The following is a 17895-nucleotide window of genomic DNA, read 5'->3' as shown; positions in this document are numbered from 1 at the left end:
TCTCTCTCTCTCTCTCTCTCCCTCTCTCCCTCTCCCTCTCCCTCTCCCTCTCCCCCTCCCCTCCCCCTCCCTCTCTCCCTCTCCCTCTCCCTCTCTCTTTTTTGTCACTTTGCCTTTCAAATAAATAAATAAATCTTTTAAAAAATGGGCCCCCAGAACTGTCTCACTAATGCTCAATTTCCCACCCATTTGGGATACCCGGATCTTCCACTGTCTTGAAGATTAGCTTCTGGCTGGAAGCTGGTGCTGGCTGGGGTCAAATGGACCCTCCACTGCTCGCAGTGGGGTGCCATTTAATCTGTTAGAATTCTGGAGTACCAATGTAGGTTTTTGGAACTGCTTCTATGCCCACAAAAAAAAAATCCAAAAGCTACTTTTAAATATTAATGTTCAATTAATTAAAGTCGCTAATCTCAAGCCTAATTTCCCCTTAAACTTTTTGATTTGAGTTCAGTACCCAAATCTTATTATTCTATTAATAAAGCTACCAAATGTTAACAATTAATTATTTTAAAAACAGCTTTAGTAGCTTAATTTCTTTTAACTTCTTAACTGTGCTTATACATTTAATCTAATTGATTTTGTTTTGAAGTAGTTCAGGGGTCTAATTAATAAACAAAACTTTTGAAGTACTTAAATAATTCTTAAAATCTAATTAATTGAACAAAAGTATGGTGAATATAAACTTTCATAAATGTTGCAGTGTTAAAAACTTACTAAAATTTTATACTTAACATTGCTCACCTTAAAAGTATAAATCTGGGCTGGTGCTGTGGCATAGCAGGTAAAGCCACCACCTCTGGTGCCAGCATCCCATATGGACACCAGTTCGAGTCCTGGCTGCTCCACTTCCGATCCAGCTCTCTGCTATGGCCTGGGAAAGCAGTAGAAGATGGCCCAAGTCCTTGGGTCCCTGTACTCATGTGGGAGACCCAGAGGAAGCTCCTTGCTTCTGATCGGTGCAGCTCCAGCCATTGCAGCTACCTGGGGAGTGAACCAGCAGGTGGAAGACCTCTCTCTCTCTCTCTTTGCCTCTGCCTCTCTGTAACTCTGCCTTTGAATAAATAAATAACTCTTAGAAAAAAATAAAAGTACAAATCTACATTAATTCTAAACGATATTTTAAACTGGAATCATGAGGTCGACCTCTTGTTCTCAACGGTCAAATTCTCTAAAACACAACAAGTTCTTAAAATACCAAGCATGCACAAATCGTTTCTGAATCTAACACAAAATTTTTAATAGTATGAGTTTGTTTACTAGGGTGTTCTTAATTCTAGATTTTTCTGGGCTTAAATAAGTGTCTACTAAGGAGACAATGATGTCATTCTTGCCAGTGTGGGTCGTGCATGGACAGTGAATTTAGCTGGGACAAGGGGGTGCAAACAGAGCCTTCTGCTGCGTTGCTATAGCAGGGATTCCAGAACTGAAGGGGTTGTTCCCATGGCCATGGCCCATGGCCCTGGATGGGAATCACCGCCTAATTCCTCTCTACTGACGACTTCTGCAGCCGTACTCACCACTGCTCGCTGGCTCTGCAGGCCGTTGTTTTTCCCAAGACACTGACATTGGACCCTGCTGATTTTACAGCTCTCTCAAGGCTTTTCTTCCTCCGCGGCCTCCTGGTAGGCACGTGTTCTTGGGTGATGCAAGAGGGCCCAGTTGCCCCTGGAAGGCCCAGCTGTTTGAAATGTCCTCCTCAAATGTGGTTCTGGAGGAGTAACCTCACACCCGCGGACTAACTGAAGCAAAGCAGGCTGTGGATCACTCAGCCATTAACCTCGTTAGATTCAAGGGGACCTTGGAAAGCAGCTCCTTACTGGCTTCCACGGCCCTACGACACGGCATCCTCTTGGGGCCATTCACGGGTCCCAGGCCTCCAGAGCCGCTGCTCCCTCCCAGGGTCCCAGGTGGGCACGTTATGACTGTTGATCTTGCCCCTGCCATGGAACTGACCGAGCCAACACCCTCCCTCCTGAACTGAGACACGCGGCTGAAGGTGGGTGGTCATGCCAACAGTGTGGCACAGCTCTGGGACTGTGTCTTACAGAAAAATTGCTGGTTCTCACTTAACCCCATTTCCTCCAGTGAGGAAGAGGTTAAATTTTTTTTATAACATTAGGAGAAAGTTATAAAACCATTTCTTTAGTAATGAAGAGCCCTAGAAACTTTCTCTATAATCTGCTTATTATTTCCTCAGTTTTTCATTATCCCTTTCTTGTAACTCATTCCAAAGATGGGGATCAGAACTGAATTTTGCTCCCTAGAACTAAGTGTGTTATTGTCCTGATTCTCAAGGTCAGCCCTCCCCCAAGCCCCCCGCCAATGTATACTGTCAAGAAGAGAGATCTAAGGTAAGAATATTAGGGGGATACCCATAGCTGCAGAAAGGGAGCTGGGCCACAGGACAGGTGCAGCTAAAGATTTGGATGCAACAAGACCTGCTCTTCCTCTTCTCTCTTCTGAAGGTCAGGGCCACTTCTCTCTCTCTCAAGGCAGAACAGCTTTCTCTCCTTGGTGGAAAACAGCTGCCGACCACTCTCAATCTTTACATGTTACAGCTCTAGCCACCTGGAGGAAGACCACCTTTTCCCACCCCATGCCAGTTCCCCAGTGCCAATGTAACATCAGGTGTGTGACAGCCCTGACACCAACTACAGCTAGGGAGGCAGGACTGGGTTATCCCACGTGGAGCTTTGGCTGTGCCTGCGTGAATGGGGAAGGGAACTCTGGGAAGGATGTACTTTATGGAGCTAACCCCTGCACTCAGGTCATTGTGTAGATGGTTTGATAGTAGCAATTTCTCTTCAGTGACTAAATTACATTTCTCATTTGCAATGTATGAATGCCTTTTGAATCAGAGAAGGAGAACACTAAAAATACAAGGCATATTTACATGAAAGCTGTGACAAGAAATCTGTGAACTTAGTTTCTTTCTTGGAAATTTATAGGAAATGAAGAGGAGCCAATATACTATTGATTTAGGTGTGACTTCAGCTTTGCAGTTCTAGGTTTTCTTGTTCTTTTCCTTGTTTTTTATTTTTGGGAAGTTGTTCATCTCTTGATATCCAAGGAAGACAAATCTATTTGATGTTTACAACAATAAATATTTCAGGTAAGCAGTACACTAGAATCAGACCAAAATGTCATATGTTTTGGAATTTCCAAAATACGATATATATTTTGTAAACTATATACTATGCAAAAGCAAAAGAATGCATTTGAAAAACAACATGGTAATTTCTTGCAGAGGAGGCTTACCCACATGGTTTCAGAAGTTTCTGATTTGTGTTACCCATGAAGCTTAGCATGTGTGAGGACAATTCTTGATTGATGACAGTAACTAAAAATCTTCAGATTTGCAAGTTTAGAAGATTTTCAGAAACAGAATCAGCCTCATGTTACAAGTATGACAAAGGTTGAATACACCACTCGCTCTTAGTACCTCTTTTTTTTTTGAGATTTTATTTATTTATTTGAGAGGTGGAGTTACAGATAGTGAGAGGGAGAGACAGAGAGAAAGGTCTTCCACCTGCTGGTTCACTCCCCAAATGGCCGCAAAGGCTGGAGCTTGGCCAATCTGAAACCAGGAGCCAGGAGCTTCTTCTGGGTCTCCCACATGAGTACAGAGGCCCAAGCACTGGGGCCATCTTCTACTGCTTTCCCAGGCCATAGCAGAGAGCTGGATCAGAAGAGGAGCAGCCAGGACTAGAAATGGCACCTGTATGGGATGCCAGCACTGCAGGCAGAGGCTTAACCTACTGTGCCATAGCACCAGGCCCTTCCTAAAACCTCTAAACATGCTATGTAAGGATGGTTCCCTGCTTATCATGGTTAACTAAGATTTTTCAGCTTTCTGATGGTGCAAAAGAATATCCTACTACCATTCTGTTTTTCCACTTCCAGTACAATACTTATTGAATTACAAGAGACATTCAAGACTTTATTACAAAATAGGCTTTGTGTCAGATGATCCTGTCTAACTGTAGGTTAATGTAAGTGTTCTGAACACGTTTTAGGTAGGTGAGGCTGAGCAGAGGTTACGTATATTAAATGTATTTTCAACTTAATGATGAGTTCATCAGATGTAACCCCATCTCGGGCCAAGGAGCACATGTGGTTTCCATTATGTCTTTTGTTTATTATCTGACTCCCTCTGTTGAATATACATTCGCCAGGGCAGGGACTGTTGTGTGTTGTTTACTGATGTCTCTGAGCTCCCAGTGCCTGGCAGAGCGCAGGCACCCTATAAAGCAGCTGAATGAACAACTCATTAAATTTAGGCATGAAATAAATGTCTCATGACTTAAAGACCATAGGCCTGTGTTGAGACCAGCTGCCATACGGATTAATTAGAGGAGCAGATGCTGTGGTAGGACTTCTCCTCTTTCCAAGTGTCGGTCCCAGGGCGGAGGCACACGGAGAAAGCCAGAAGGCCCTGTGTGAGCAGAGGCCAGGGAACATGGCTTCCTCTTCCCAGGTATGTGGACACATCTTTTACAGTGACAATACCCAAGTGCCTGCCCTGCACATTTCCAGGTACCTTGATAAACAGTCTGCACTTGCATTCTGCTATTGGCAACTCAGTCTGCATGGTTCAGGAGGGGCCCATAGCCAGGATTTGGTTGTCAAGTTCTGCCATGAGAAAACACCCACACAAGCACCCTCAGAGCATTACTGAGTCCCTGCTACCTGAAGGGGCTTTGGAGTTGAGTAGGTGGACTCATGGCCACATTAAAATGCAGCCTTAGATACTCAATTTAGGAGCTGAGAGACAAACGTGTTTGTTGTAGATTTTACCTGTTAGATGACAGAGTTCATATAGTCTAAATTAAAATCCTGCAATGTCTAGGCAGTGAGCTCTACAGATGGAAGCCTCCAAGAAACTATCTTCTAAAAAATGGCTACAAATATGTGAACCTTCTCCAATGTTTATAACTGAAATACAAAGCAATTAGAAAGTTTATGGAGGGGCTGGCGCTGTGGTGCAGTAGGTTAATCCCCTCCTGCAGCACCGGCATCCCATATGGGCGCCGGTTCTACTCCTGGCTGCTCCACTTCCAATCCGGCTCTCTGCTATGGCCTAGGAAGGCAGCAGAAGAAGGCCCAAGTCCTTGGGCCCCTGCACCCGCATGGGAGACCGGGAGGAAGCGCCTGGCTCCTGGCTTTCGATCGGTGCAGCTCCAGCCCTTTGCAGCCATCTGGGGAGTGAACCAATGGAAGGAAGACCTTTCTCTCTGTCTCTCCCTCTCAGTCTGTACCTCTCAAATAAATAAATAAAATCTTTAAAAAAAAAAAGAAAGTTTATGGAAAATGCACACTATCAAAACTGCCTGGATTTCAAATTTTATTTTCTACCCCAAATAAACTTACCTTTTAATTCCACCTTTCATGAACATTTTGAAACACCTGTGTATGCAAAAGCTGTGGAAAGGATAATAGAGAGAACATCCTTATAGCCAGCACCTAGATACACTGTGATCTTCTCTTATCCCCTTTGTCTATATGTGTGCCTCAGTCAGCTTTTCACTGCTTTAACTAAAATACTGGAGAGGAGCTTCTTAGGGAAGAAGGTTTGTTTCAGCTTATAGTCATGGGGTTCACAGTCCAAGATCAGGACATTTGTGGCCCCATTGGTTCAGGCATCTGGAAAGGTTGGAGGATGGTGGAGGGATAACCACATGGTGAGGCAGGAAGCAGAGAAGGAAGCTAGGTCCAACTTGGCTAACCCTCCAACTAACCCTGTGGCAAGAACTGCTTCCCAAGGACAAGTCCCCAGTGACCTAAAGACCTCCCACCAGGCCCCACCAGGCCCACCTCCCACCATCTAATGATGATGCCATCATTAGACCAAGTCTCCACTTGTAATCAGTTAACCATCAACATGAGACTTTGGGGTTTAAATGTCTGCATGAGCTTAGGGAGCCAAGTCCTGTTTAAACCATGACAATATGCAGAGAATTTGTTATACACACACACACACATATATATATGCCTACAATTTGTTCTATCATCTATTTATTTATGACCATGCATATACAGTAGCAGCTACATGTAGCTTTTTCTGCATCACTTAAAAGTAATTTGTGGCTCTCACGCACTCATGAATATTTCAGTATGCATCCTCAAAGAATGGTTTATATAAATTCCATATATGTGATGGGGAGGGACACATGTGCACATGTATCAATTAATTTTCTTAAACTCTCGTCTCAGGCAAGCAGGTGCTTTAGTTGTGTGGAGAGAAGCTCTTGCAATTGGGAGGCCCTGGGCAGCCACCGAGTCCAGCTAAAGGTAGAGCCACCTCTGTGGCTTACTTGAATCCTCACTGGGTCACTACTAGCTCTGCATTTTTGGGCAAGTGGCTACAAGCTCTGATGATGGTGATGAAGAAAATAAAAGCATAGCAGGGGTCAGCACTGTAGTATAGCTGATAAAGCCACCGTCTGCAGTGCTGGCATCCCACATGGGGGCCGGTTTAGTCCCAGCTGCTCCACTTCCGATATAGCTCTCTGCTATGGCCTGGGAAAGCAGTGGAAGATGGTCCAAGTCCTTGGGCCCCTGCACTTGGGTGGGAGAACTGGAAGAAGCTCCTGACTCCTGGCTTTGGATCGGCACAGCTCTGGCTGTTGCGGCCATCTGGGGAGTGAACCAATGGATGGAAGACCTCTCTCTCTCTGCCTCTGTCTCTCTAACTCTTTCAAATAAATAAATAAATCTTTTGAAAAATAACACAGCAAATATTTCACAGTTCTTACTGTATGTCTGGATTTATCGTATGAACGGTTTGTTAACATTTTACTAATTTCATCTCATGGACTTGTACTGAATCAACTTAGCTACACTGGAACTACATTTCCCAAGATTCCATTCCCCATGTGATTCGGCTTAGGGTTGGTCATGAGCGAAATGTACACCAGATGAGGAAGGTGGACACACAGGAGCAGCTGATTTTGTGCTCTGAAGGGTGGAGCTGGACTGTCGCTGATCTGCTGGCTCTCCTGTGGGCAGGAGGTCACTTGCAGGCCTGCAGTCCCTCCAGCTCTTGTGGAATCCCTATTCTTAGCTTCTGCTGGCCCTGGGCAGCTGTGCTTTAGGTCCACTGCAAGGGGTGCCAGCTTCTCAGGTCACCACATCACTGGAGTAGACGCAGGGAGACAGGGGCTCCATCACGTCCCTGATCTCCCCGGCTCTCCAGCAGCCTCTCCTCTGACTCTTGGCCAAGCTGATCTGGGGAGATCTCAGGCCACAGACCCAGGTGACCAGCCTAGCTCCAGGAGCACAGTGGTTTCCACCAGCTCCTGCGGCTGTGTGCAGTCCTCAGACTGCAGCATCCCCAAGCTTCCCCATCAATCCCATGACCTCCACATTACAGATGAAGAAATGGAGGCAGAGAGAGGGAGAATAATTTGTCCAATGTCATAGAGCTAGAATCTGAAAGAGGTGAGATACAAATGAAAACCCTGGCTCCGACGTCTGTCTCTGATCATCATTTTTCGAATACACAGAAATCAAAAAAAGTGATTCTGCACTTTCAGAGATTAAAGATGATGTATGGCAAGTGTCGGGGTCGTGACAGATGTAGGGGCATGCTTAATGAACAGAGCACTTGCCGTGCAAGGTAATACAGTGCATGCTATTTTAAAGGTCTCTCTAGCATCGGCTGAGACATCTCAAAACCCAGCTCATTGAGTCCATGGGTGCAGAGGGACAGAGTGGCGAGCCTGAGTCCCAGAGGATGCAGAGTGACAAGGATTTGTGGGACCTCATGAGAACATCGGGAACTCCGGGGAATAAGAGAGGCATCACCTGAGTCTACCTGCGGGTCCACTCACATCCTGTAAGGAGCTTTTATAAACTCTTCCAAATTCTGACACTGCTCCCAACAGGACAGCACTGTGGCCTAATGACACCAGTGGTTACGGCTGCTCATGCCATGGGTCACCCTTCCCTCTCTAAGCCCACTTGAAAAACATGTCTGCACCTTCTAGTCATAGTGGAAGACACCTATTGTTATCTTTAATGTGTCTCATAAGCAGAACCTACTGGGATTCAGCACCCAGAAAGGTTTGGGTTTTAGATCTGGATTGCTTTTTTTTCCCTTTAAATCAAAGAATGAAAACTGCATGATTCCTTCTGCTTTAGGCTTCCAAGCCTGGCACTTAACCCCCATTGCCTCTCTCTGTCCTTGCTTTCTATGCTTCCAGATCTCTTAGGACAACCAATCTGCTATGTATACATTTGCCTAAATATTTTATTTTTTTTTTATTTTTTATTTTATTTTTTTTTTTTTTAATTTTTGACAGGCAGAGTGGACAGTGAGAGAGAGACAGAGAGAAAGGTCTTCCTTTTGCCGTTGGTTCACCCTCCAATGGCCGCCGCAGTAGCGCGCTGTGGCCGGCGCACCGCGATGATCCGATGGCAGGAGCCAGGTGCTTCTCCTGGTCTCCCATGGGGTGCAGGGCCCAAGGACTTGGGTCATCCTCCACTGCACTCCCTGGCCACAGCAGAGAGCTGGCCTGGAAGAGGGGCAACCGGGACAGGATCGGTGCCCCGACCGGGACTAGAACCCGGTGTGCCGGCGCTGCAAGGGGGAGGATTAGCCTAGTGAGCCGCGGCGCCGGCGCCTAAATATTTTAGAATTAAGGCAGTATAGAACTCATACATGCCCAATACATGCACTAAGAAGTCTTAAAGAAATAAAACTCGAACTCAGAGCATTGCACAAAATTCCCAGTAAGTGAGGTGTGCAGCGGTGGGAGACCACTGACTTGCTTCCTTCCCAAAGTGGCCCCAGAGCCTGTGGGTGCCCCAGGGAAGAGCGCTCTACTTATTTCCACCAGGTTTCCCTCTACTTACAAGCCACTGAACCCAGAGCTCATGTAGCTGAAGGTTCACCTGGCTGAGCAGAAGCCCTGCCCGGGGAGGCTCCATCACTTGTTTATCACAACCCACTTTAGCCAGGGTTGTGCGGTGCTCTCCTGTGCAGGGCAAGGCTGTGGCAGGATCCAGGAGGCAGGGAGGTGAGCAAGGACATGGGGAATCCTTCAGGACCTCTCCAGTCTGAGCAGGTGTTTCCATGGAAACAGAAGAGGAAATGCTCTTTGCCTGCTCGCGAGTCACATTCAGTCATCTGGGAGCAGGGCTGGCATCCTGGCACCATGGCACCGTGGGCTCCAGCAGCAGGTGGACGAGAGCCCTGAGGGTTAGGGTCAGCCCCTCCCTGCCTCCCAGCTCCCTCGAGGCTGGCCTGTTTGTCCCTCTCCATTCTTGGTCTACTCTGCGGAGGGAAAGGTCACAGCCAGAGGGCTCTCAGAAAAGTTATGGCTCCTTGCCTGGGGCCAGCAGCCTATCCAGCTACTACTGACTGCAACAGGAGCCATGGTGGGCCCAGGAGCCCTCTCCTTGTCCCTCTGGCCTGGGTGAGTGCTGCAGTGCGGAGCTGTCTTTACTGAGAGCCTGCCACGGGCAGGTGCTGGCATAGTTGCATGGGCCTGGCTGGATCCTCACCCCGTCACCTTCCAGACCACCTCCGGAAGAAAGTGGCCAGTTTAAGGTGCCAAAAGTCCAAACTAATAGAACCTAAGGCCTCTGGTGGGAAAGCCATATCTGAGTACAAGCAGGGAGAGAGGGTTCCCTTTGCATAAAAATTCCAGGGGGACCAGGGGCTCATTCTCTCAGCATGAAGCCAGGAATCAGGCTTCCGGAACACCGTAAGTCAGAGCAATGTTTGACTTCACATCGGGCTGGGGAGAAGGTGGGTAGTGGGAAAGAGAAAAGTAACTAAAAGGTCTGAGCCCATTTAGCAAAAGGGTCTTTTTTTACATTTTTGGGGCCAAATGAGAAAGTAAAAGTGGAACTTTAAAACACAGTTTAAGGGGCTGGCGCTGTGGCGTAGCGGGTAAAGCCGCTGCCTGTAATGGCGGCATCCCACATGGGCGCCAGCTCGAGTCCCAGCTGCTCCACTTCCCATCCAGCTCTCTGCTATGACCTGGGAAAGCAGTAGAAGATGGCCTAAGTCCTTGGGCCCCTGCATCTGTGTGGGAGACCCAGAAGAAGCTCCTGGCTCCTGGCTTCAGATTGGCACAGCTCTGGCTGTTGTGGCCACTGGGGAATGAACCAGCGGATGGAAGACCTCTCTCTCTCTCTCTCTGTCTCTCCTTCTCTCTCTGTGAAATTCTGCCTTTCAAATAAATAAATAAATCTTTAAAAAACACACACAGTTTAAGGAAACCAACACACGTAGCATATACGATAAAATGTGGAAGAAGATGTATCCAAGTGCTCTGAGTGAAATATTTTTTATATCATCGCTTAACTTCCAAACATTTTTTGGGTAATTTGGTTTTATTACTCTCTAATTTAAAAAAAATTATGAAAGCATCAAAGGAAGCCTAATTGAAAAGTAACAAAAAATATACAGTGGAAAAGTTCACTGGAAATTACAGTAGGGCTTGATCTGGTGTTTCAAGGTGAGGCCAACCTGACAAAGCTGGCGGTCAGGTCACCAGGCAAACAGGAGTTGGTCTGCTCTATGGGCTCTGCAGGCCAGACCCCTGCCTGCTGCCTCCCTGAGGGGTCTGCTGTGCTCTCCCTGCTTCCCAAGCCCAGGAGGAGCCCCTCCAGAGCAGCACCCACGTCGCTGAGTGGCGGCTCACACCCACCGTACGGCATGGAATGATCTAGACCAAGAGTGAAGTTGGGGCACTGGGACTCTCTCTGGCTCACTCTTGTCCCTGTCCAGCCCTGGGTCTTGCTGTCTCGGATGGCCCCTGAGGGTGCTGGATTGGCTCCTCTTGGCATCTGTCCTGTGGGGGATGGGCCGTACCCGCCAGGCGCCCCTTGCCACCTGGAGCAACAACATCACTTGCTTCCAGGTCTAACGCCGCACCTGACCTCTTGGGAAGCCACAGCCTTGGACCGACCAAACTAAGTCAGCTAAGTCAGATGGGCAGGCCAAGAGGAAGGTGGCTCTGAGACCGGGAGCAGAAACCATTGCCTAAAAGTCTACGTTCCTGCCTCTGGATTCCAAATCCTGCCAAGCCTTGTGATCGTTGTTTGCTTCTGTTTTCCTGAAGGAAAATGCCTCCTCCCTTTGGGCCCAAGAGGGCTGTGATGTCGCTTACACACGGAGGTGTCTTGAACCCGGATGATGCACTGGGAACTGATTTTTTGCAGGTGACTGCCGACCTCCCTGGGCAATCAGCTCAGATGATACAGCCCAGTGCAGGCAACATGGTTCACTGAGAACTGTCATTTCTTCAGAGTCCCGGCTGGGAGCCAGCAAGCCCAGGCTGGGCGTGGCTCACTAGCTGCCCAAGGGCTGTCAGCATCATTTCCATGGCCTCTCTGCCCCCAGCGCCCTGCTGCATCTTGGCCTGCTGTTCACACGGTGTCTTCCTGCTGCCCAGCAGGCACGCCTGTGCTTTGGGTCACTGTGCTGGGAAAACCAGATGCCAAGGGAGAGGGTGAGGCTAGCTCATGCTTACTGAGGGGCTGCTGTGTCTCCCGCCTGGCGCTTGGGGCTGGAGAAATGCACCTTGAGGCAAGTCTGGTTTGTCCACTCTCCAAACAGCCCTTGCAACTTACACTCACGGTGTTCTGTTATGAATTCTGATGGCATCTACTTTAAAAAGCAGCCATGTGGAAGGCGGTGGGAATCGGACCTAAAGTGACACAGGGCTGCCCCTGCCTTTAGAAGACCCTGTACCTGCAGAAGTCACTCCCGGCAGCCACACGGGGAGCTGTCAGAAATGCAGAGCCCTGGGCTGGGGCCGCGGCTCACTAGGCTAATCCTCCGCCTGCAGTGCCGGTACCCCGGATTCTAGTCCCGGTTGGGGCACGAGATTCAGTCCAGGTTGCTCCTCTTCCAGTCCAGCTCTCTGCTGTGGCCTGGGAGGGCAGTGGAGGATGGCCCAAGTGCTTGGGCCCTGCACCCGCATGGGAGACCAGGAGAAGCACCTGGCTCCTGGCTTTGGATCGGCGCAGCACACCGGCCACAATGCACCAGCCGTAGCGGCCACCTGGGGGGTGAACCACGGAAAAAGGAAGATCTTTCTGTCTCTCTCTCTCTCTCACTGTCTAACTCTGCCTGTCAAACAAACAAACAAACAAAAAAAGAAATGCAGAACCCTGGGCCCCAGCCTGGACCTGCTCCACCAGGTTTCCCTCCAGGTAGGTTGGATGCTTGCTAAGCCAGAGAAGTTAGTGAGTAGAGCTGCCTAGGTCCCCACTGGCTCACGAGTCCACTCCTAGCCCCTACATTTACTGCTGGTCATACGGCAGGGTGGGCAGTTCTGGGCCCTGACCCTCGGTGTTTCCATCTGCACGATGGGGAGAAGATTGGTCTGTGGTTGCAGAAATACTGAGAGCTCTGGAAGATACCAGGGTGCCCTTATCCCCAAAGAACTACTAACTATGCAAGGGACATGCATTATCTTATTATTAGTTCCTAAGGGAATTCTTGCATGCAAGGGTTCATACCTCACTAAAAGGCCGACCCACTGGAGAAGGCTGGCCAGTCTCTGAGAGCACAAGGCAGGGTTGCTTAGGCAGAGGGTGGACCATTGTGACAGGTCCTCAGCCATCCCAGAGGCACTGGCTGGGCCCACCCCTCCCCCATAGCTGGATGGCTGGCTCGAGAGGAAGGGGCTCCTGTCAGCACAGCTGGCCTTTGGAGCTTCTAGCCAGGCATAGAGCTAGAAGGCATGGGGTGGCTTCCCCACACTCCCTTCCCCTCTACTCCTGCTCACAGCCATTCAGGAGACAACGTGACCCGGGGAGAGTCCTCCAGACACTCCCATGTCCCATTGTGGGGCCTCGTCACTCTGCACCCTCCCCCAGGAAGGCTCTCCCACCCTCCGTCTGGCCTACTGTGCACACCCCCTTCCGCCTCCTCTCTCCTTCCTTCACCCATCCACTGCACTTCCTGAGTGTCTCATGGATGCCAGACCCTGTAACAGGCATGAGGGATACAGCAGTGGGCAGGACAGACAACATCCCCCCGAGAGGAGAGCCAGGCAGAGGGGACAGCGCTGAGGTCAGAGCCGGGGCACAGGCGAGGAGAGGGGTTGGAGGAGAAGGAACTGGTTGTCCCCTGGGGACAAAGGGCAGGCGCTGGGGCAGGGCAAGCAGAGCAGTCACAGGATCTGACCTGGGTTTTAGAAGAGCCCCTCAGCCCTCCCACAGCAGGGCTACAGCAGGGAACTGTTAGGAGACCCAGGAGGCTCGGAGCAGTGGCGGCGGCTGCAGTGAGCGGGGCAGGAGGAGTCTGTGGAGTCTGGAAGGAAGACCTTGGAGATGACTCAGGTATTCAGGGTCTGGCGGCTGAGGGATGGTTTACCCTCCTGGTTGGGATCCTGCACTTCAGATTGGGAAACCGAGGTCCCCAACACAATGGGACATGCCCAGGGCCATTCAACCAGTAAGTAGAAGAGCCAGATCCAACCCAGATACATGTGATTCTGAAGCCATGACACTCACGGCATTGGCAACGCCTCCAGGGGGCCGTGAAAGGCAGGGCCTGCACACAGGGCTCGCCTGCTAAATGCCCACAGCGATTCCCTCAGCGTTGTCAGCACCCAGAGGGGCTAAGGGGGTTGCAGACCCATCTGAGAGCCCCTTGATGGCCCATGTCCTTCGTCCCCAACCCAAATGCATCTAGTATGACTGAAGAATGACACTTTGTATTTAGCTGTAATGTACTTAAAGACTTCATGTGGCTACTGTCTACAATTGAACAGCTCAGCTCTAGGAAATATATAGAGAGGCCGGTGCCTTGGCTCACTAGGCTAATCCTCTGCTTGCGGCGCCAGTACTCTGGGTTCTAGTCCTGGTTGGGGCCCCAGATTCTGTCCTGGTTGCTCCTCTTCCAGTCCAGCTCTCTGCTGTGGCCTGGTGCAGTGGAGGATGGCCCAAGTGCTTGGGCCCTGCACCTGCATGGGAGACTAGGAGGAAGCACCTGGCTCCTGGCTTCGGGTCAGCACAGTGTGCTGGCCGCAGCATGCCAGCCGTAGCGGCCATTGGGAGGTGAACCAAGGGAAAAGGAAGACTTTTCTCTTTGTCTCTCTCTCACTGTCTAACTCTGCCTGTGAAAAAAATAAATAATAATAATAAAAAAGAAAATATAGAGAGAATCAAATAGATTTTGGATGCTATTCTTGGTTCATCTTATTTTTCTTATCAACAAATGCCTTCTACTTCAAACCCCTTATGTATCTAATTCTTTTTATTAATCTTCTTACATACTATGTATCTTTGTCAGCCACCATATATCTTTTTAAAAAATGTAATCCCTACCTACAAATTTTTTAAAAAGATAACAGTCATATTTTCAATGTTCTTTTCTCCTCCTTCTCCTTCTTCTAGCTACAGACACTTTCATACAAGACAGAGTAATCAATATGTTCATTTACAGGAGTGGAGAACATTCCTCTGCCACAGGCCATTTAGATATTTATAACATCATCTGGGGACCATATAAAATTATCAGTTTAAAAATTAGCCTGCTAAAGATGTATTGAATTTCAGTGCTGCCTTGCGGTTGCCTCGGCAGGGCCAGGCCCAGCGATTTCTCATACAGGTCTTATACTGCCTGCTGGCTGCAGTCCTCCACCCCTGATTCAAGGGAAGGGAGTCCCGGATAGGGGAGGAACAGCCTTTTCTGTCTCTGTCGGGTTTCTGCCTCTGTGTGTTACGTATATGAATGTTCAATTTGTGAAAATTCACTGAGCTGTGTAATTAGGACCTGTGCACTTTCCCACCGTATGTTATTTATACTCATCTTCAATACAGAGCAAACAAAAACATATAAAAAGAACCCACTCTAGTCAAAACCCAGCATCAGGTTAGTTCGATGGGCTATGTCGGACAGTCCTTGACTGGACTAAGCTGTAGCTTGGCAGCATGAGGCAACAGTGCGAATTTCTATGATGCACTTTCCAGAGAAATCTCAGGCGGCTCCTGTTGCCAGTGACCCCCACCCAACTCCCTACCTTTGCCCTGAACCAAAAAATGCCAAGAAAGCAGTAGAGAGGAGGAGGGCACCTTTCTTTCCATCTTGTCAGATCCTAGTTACAAGCACTAAGGGGGAGAAAACCATCGTGGCCTCTCTCCTGCAGAGGAATGAAAATGGAAGGAAGAGTTCTAAGAAATGGGACATTAAGTCAATGGTGCAGGATGGGGAAGGAAAATACAACGACATTTTACAAAGCAACGAAAAACCACCCAACCAAGATTTCTTCCAAGTACAACGCCATCCTTACATTAAGCCTTTGACAGTGTAAATTAAAAATATACTATCTCAAATATTAGGAAGAAAGAAAGAAAGAAAGAAAGAAAGGAAGGAAGGAAGGAAAAGAAAGAGAGAGAGAGAAAGAGAGAGAGAGAGAAAGGAAGGAAGGGAGGGAGCAAGGACCTATCATTACATCTTGCAACTGTGTCTATGAACCACATTGAATCTGTTCTCTTTGCATTAATATCACACTCACATGAGGACTGATGAGAGCTGTGTTATAGTAATTACCATGCATTTGCTGTGACCCTGAGAATCTAATTATTAATAAAGTCCTTTTAAAAAGTATAACTCCAGGGGCTGTTGCTGTGGCATAGTGGGCTAAGCCTCCGCCTGCGGCACCAGCATCCCATAAAGGTGCCAGTTTGAGTCCCAGCTGTTCCTCTTCTGATCCAGATCTTTGTTATGGTCTGGGAAAGCAGTGGAAGATGGCCAAAGTGCTTGGGCCCCTGCACCCACATGGGAGACCCGGAAGAATCTCCTGGCTCCTGGCTTTGGATCAGCTTAGCTCCAGCCACTGCAGCCATCTGTGGAGTGAACCAACAGATGAAAGACCTTTCTCTCTGTCTCTCTCCCTCTCTGTCTGTAACTCTACTGCTCAAATAAACAAATAAAATCTTTTTTAAAAAAAGTATAACTCTGGCTGGCGCCGCAGCTCACTAGGCTAATCCTCTGCCTGCGGCGCCAGCACCCAGGGTTCTAGTCCTGGTCAGGGCGCTGGATTCTGTCCCAGTTGCTCCTCTTCCAGTCCAGCTCTCTGCTGTGGCCCGGGAAGGCAGTGGAGGATGGCCCAAGTGCTTGAGCCCTGCACCTGCATGGGAGACCAGGAGGAAGCTCCTGGCTTTGGATCGGCGCAGTGCGCCGGCCGCAACAAGCCAGCCATAGTGGCCACTTGAGAGGTGAACCAATGGAAAAAGGAGGACCTTTCTCTTTATCTCTCTCACTGTCTAACCCTGCCAGTCAAAAAAAAAAAGTATAACTCCATCCAATTGAACAAAAACATTCATCTTCAAAATTATGGTTGAAATGGAACCTAGGGAACATCTGAGGACTAAAAAGAATGCTAGGCCAGCTGTGGCGTGGTGGGTAAAGCTGCTACCTGCAGTGCCAGCATCCCATATGGGTGCTGGCTCGAATCCTGACTGTTCTACTTCTGATCCAGCTCTCTGCTCCAGCCAGTGAAAGATGGCCCAAGCCCTAGGACCCTGTATCTGGGTGGGAGACCTGGAAGAAGCTCCAGTCTCCTGGCTTTGGATTGGCATAGCTCTGGCCATTACAACCATTTGGGGAGTGAATCAATGGATGGAAAATTCTCTCTCTTTCTCTTTCTTTCTCAGCCTCTGCCTCTCAGTAACTCTGCCTTTCAAATAAATAAATAAAATCACAAAAAAACATATTGTTAAGCTCAAACAATATAATCAATTTTTAAGAAAAGAGACTATTAAGAAAGTAGGGGTGCTCTCAACTCCTCCACTCCCCATGACCTAAAATACCTAAATTTTTCTAAAGACAGGAATATAAATGTTTTCTTTGGAAAGCAACTTAAATTGATGGGCAGGTGTGTAGCTCATGCTATGGCAGAAGGCTGCTCTCCGCAGTGATACAGGTGAATTATCACTTGTTCCGGTGGCCATTGACAAGAATTGTGGGCACCATTTGTGATTTCTGCCCACGTTAACTCCTCAACATTCAGGCAAAGGCTTGCATTCCTAAGTCCCAAGATAGAAATCCTTCTTCTTATCCTTTTTACACTTTGATCCCTTAACTTCAAAAGCCTGCACCTTTGTAAACTTCAGAACCATCTAGATGTGTGGCTCTCCTTTGAAATAGCCTCTCAGTGGTTCCTTTGAGCAGAACCCACACCAAGCTTTTGTACTTTGCTCTTGCATTTATGTTATTAGAGGGATCAAGAGAAAAAAGTCTTGCAATTACTGCAAAAAGGAAGAAATCACTTCAGAAACAATCACACTCATTTTGTTCTTCTTGTAGAAACAACATCCTTTGCATTTCGTTGACTTTTACTTGGCACAACTCTATTGTGCTTTGCGTCAAGAACTGGCAGTCTTCAAACACAGAAGGAAATTTTTCTCACTTTTCAAAAGGGATTAGAGAGCAAATGCTAGCACTCAGCTTACTGAGAAACAAAGCAACAATACTTAGTGTAGTATACGTGTGCTTCAAAAGGAAATCTGCAGGTCAGCTAATTTCCATGAATATTAAGAATCTCAGGGTGACCTTTCTGACTTGACGATAGGCTGCCTAAAGTCTGAGCCAGTTATCTCACGGGGCCACATTCTCGCTTCATTTCATGATATGTGGTTTAGCGTCCTGGGGTTTAAAGCCAAAACCAACAAAAACTAGGAAACTTTACCTGTGATTTGAAAAGCCCCAATCAATGCCTGTAAACGCCCCCAATTCTCTATCGGCTTTCTTTTTTCAGGTAGCCAAAGGTGGGGGGGAAAAGTCTCTGCTTTTCTGAAAACAAAGCCTTGCGTGCCAGGAATGGATCTGTTAATTCCAAAAGGCATGGGTCTGGAAGGCATGTCTCAGGTAGGGCCAGGGGTGGGAGGTCCTGTCATCCACCTGTTCCATTCTACTCTACA

The 17895-nt window shown here is 48.2% G+C and overlaps 1 protein-coding gene across 1 annotated transcript in view; it reads right to left on the bottom strand.

Annotated features, from left to right (window-relative positions):
* The window catches only part of FAM124A (family with sequence similarity 124 member A), a 74336-nt gene that overhangs the window by 17310 nt on the left and 39131 nt on the right, over positions 1-17895 (bottom strand). The window lies entirely within an intron of this gene.

Source organism: Lepus europaeus, chromosome 6 (genome assembly GCF_033115175.1).
Source record: "Lepus europaeus isolate LE1 chromosome 6, mLepTim1.pri, whole genome shotgun sequence".
In the NCBI taxonomy this organism is placed as follows: Eukaryota; Metazoa; Chordata; class Mammalia; order Lagomorpha; family Leporidae; genus Lepus; species Lepus europaeus.
This window is presented reverse-complemented; position numbering and strand designations above follow the sequence as displayed.